Raw genomic sequence first — 2,617 nt, 5'->3', positions numbered from 1 at the left:
TCAATTCAGTTTTTGGGACCGCACCTATACGATCGGTCATCATCGTGTCAGTTTGAGTCGGGGCCGCACCTATACGATCGGCCATCTCTTTGTCATGACAGTTCAGTTTCTGGGACCGCACCTATACGATCGGTCATCATCGTGTCAGTTTGAGTCAGGGCTGCACCTATACGATCGACCATCTCTTTGTCATGTCAGTTCAGTTTCTGGGACCGCACCTACACGATCGGTCATTATCGTGTCAGTTTGAGTCGAGGCCGCACCTATACGATCGACCATCTCTTTGTCATGGCAGTTCAGTTTCTGGGACCGCACCTATACGATCGGTCATTATCGTGTCAGTTTGAGTCGAGGCCGCACCTATACGATCGACCATCTCTTTGTCATGTTAGTTCAGTTTCCAGGACCGCACCTATACGATCGGTCATTATCGTGTCAGTTTGAGTCGGGACCGCACCTATATCGATCGGTCATCTCTTTGTCATGTCAGTTCAGTTTCTGGGACTGCACCTATATCGATCGGTCATCTGCTTGTCATGTCAGTTCAGTTTCTGGGACCGCACCTATACGATCGGTCATTATCGTGTCAGTTTGAGTCGGGGCCGCACCTATATCGATCGACCATCTCCTTGTCATGTCAGTTTAGTTTCTAGGGCCGCACCTATATAAATCGGCCATCTTCTTATCAGTTCAGTTTGAGTCGGGGCCGCACCCATATCGATCGGTCATTTCCCTATCAGATTGTGTTTAGTTTGAGTCGGGACCGCACCCATATAGATCGGTCATTCATTCTTCCTATCAAGTCAGTTTGGCGTCCAGGTCTTTGCTTCAGTATGACATTCAGGATCACATTTCCATTTTAGGCGTTCAGAGCCATTCTCCTCACCTGGTTACTTGATGCTTATCGCCTATTCATCATTGCTCTTTTAGACTTCCCTTTCCACTACACATGACACAGTCTTTTGAGATCCGTGACGCATATTTCGATCATGTTGTTGGGCACCCTACACTTGGCATTCTCGTATAGTTCACATAGGGCAGTCTCCTTCGGGCACATTCTTTATTGTACTCCAGGGTGGTTCGACCGTTACTCATCTTTGACATTGATCTTCGAGTCACTTTTGGAGATGTCTTAGAGGGAGCTTGGATCCTTAGTGTGGCTTCAGAGGCATTTTGTGACATTTTTCTCTCTTAGGATTAGAGCCTCATTGTTCATTCTGTTGGCCTGAGTGAGTTTGGGTTCCACTGGTGTCCTTTTGGGGGTCTCCTTTGTTCTTCAGTAGAGTTCACTTCATTGCACTCACTATTCACACTTGCTTTTCACTCCAGTGTTCATATTCTTTACACTCGTGAACTCTACCAAAGAGGGACATATTTGTAGACCCCTATTTGGGTGCTATTTCATGCAGCTCATTCTGGCCACGTGTCACTCCCGAATTAGTCAATATGGGATCAAAATAGTGGAATTGATGGACTAATCCGGGGAAGACACCTGTAAAGGGAAAGAATCTTCTGGAATCAGGGGAGCGTATTTTTCTGTTATGGGAAGGTTGCCAGCTGCATGAAGGGGGCTGTCTCTGCAGATATGGTTAGAAGGGCAAATCCGAGAGAAAAGAAAAAGGAGAAAAGGAGATTTTTAGGGGATGCAGGGACCAGGGAGAAGCTAAGAAAAACAGAGCATGTTTTTGGAGAGAGGGTGCTGATTTTGCAAGGAGCAAGCTGGATATTGAGAGAGGAGGAGAGAAAAAGGAGAGATTCCGGAGGAGCCTGAGGGAGAGTTTTTCTGGGAGCTTGAGGAGAGCTCAGAGGGAAAACTAGGAGGAGTTTTGGCTAAGATATCCAGAGAGAACAGAGAGCTTGAGGGGGAAGAAAAGCGAGGTATGACTGCCATGGATCCTTCATATTCTTTATCAGTATGTAGTTTCATTCCTTTTGCTTGATATTGTCTGTGATTTGTTTGGGTATACGTTCTATCTTATGGTTCCTGCTTGGTTCTCGGATTTCCTTGGCGGCTATCTTGCCTATTTTCCTTATGATGATTTGAGAATGGCTCAGCTCTGTTTTAGTTTTCGCTATGCCACATATAGGAGTTTTGTCTTGTTCTTATCTCTTTAGGTGCATTCTAGTTCACTCACCTACAGCCAAACCTGTTGATCTAAACATGAAACATGGCTTTGGTTGTTTTATTTGTTTCACTGGTTTGTTTTCTATTTGGTTTTGCCATTCCCCTGTTTTCGGCATCCTACCTTGTTATACATCAGGTTGTACATCCCTATTTGAGAGAGCCAGGTGGTGATAGCACAGATCATAGCTCGTGAGTGTTGAGGATGAACAAAACTCCTCCAGATGATCTGGGTTGCGCAAAGATCTTAGATGGAAAAGAAGCAAGGTCCTGTTCCGGTTGTATCTTGTGGGAATACTGCATTTATATTTGATCTGGATCAGTTTGTTACTGAGGATATTATGCCAGTCAATGAGAAAGAAGTTGACGCTTTTTCGGTCATGACAATGAAGTCCTTTTGCCATCTCTGTTGTTCACGCTACAACACAATGTGCAATCGTATCCAACTGATTTACACTTGTTGAAGATTTGGAGCATTCTGTTAAGCAGATTCTT

The 2,617-nt window shown here is 44.9% G+C and overlaps 1 long non-coding RNA gene across 1 annotated transcript; it reads left to right on the top strand.

Annotated features, from left to right (window-relative positions):
• The first annotated feature begins 1,704 nt into the window (after positions 1 to 1,704).
• On the top strand, positions 1,705 to 2,381 carry LOC132253471 (uncharacterized). Its single transcript, XR_009465323.1, has 2 exons — positions 1,705 to 1,878; positions 2,262 to 2,381. It is a non-coding gene; the product is annotated as an uncharacterized LOC132253471 (long non-coding RNA).
• Positions 2,382 to 2,617: the final 236 nt, after the last annotated feature.

Source organism: Vitis vinifera, chromosome 19, assembly GCF_030704535.1.
Source record: "Vitis vinifera cultivar Pinot Noir 40024 chromosome 19, ASM3070453v1".
Classification (NCBI taxonomy): Eukaryota; Viridiplantae; Streptophyta; class Magnoliopsida; order Vitales; family Vitaceae; genus Vitis; species Vitis vinifera.
Note: the sequence above shows the minus strand (reverse complement) of the source record. Positions and strands in the feature narration are given on the sequence as shown.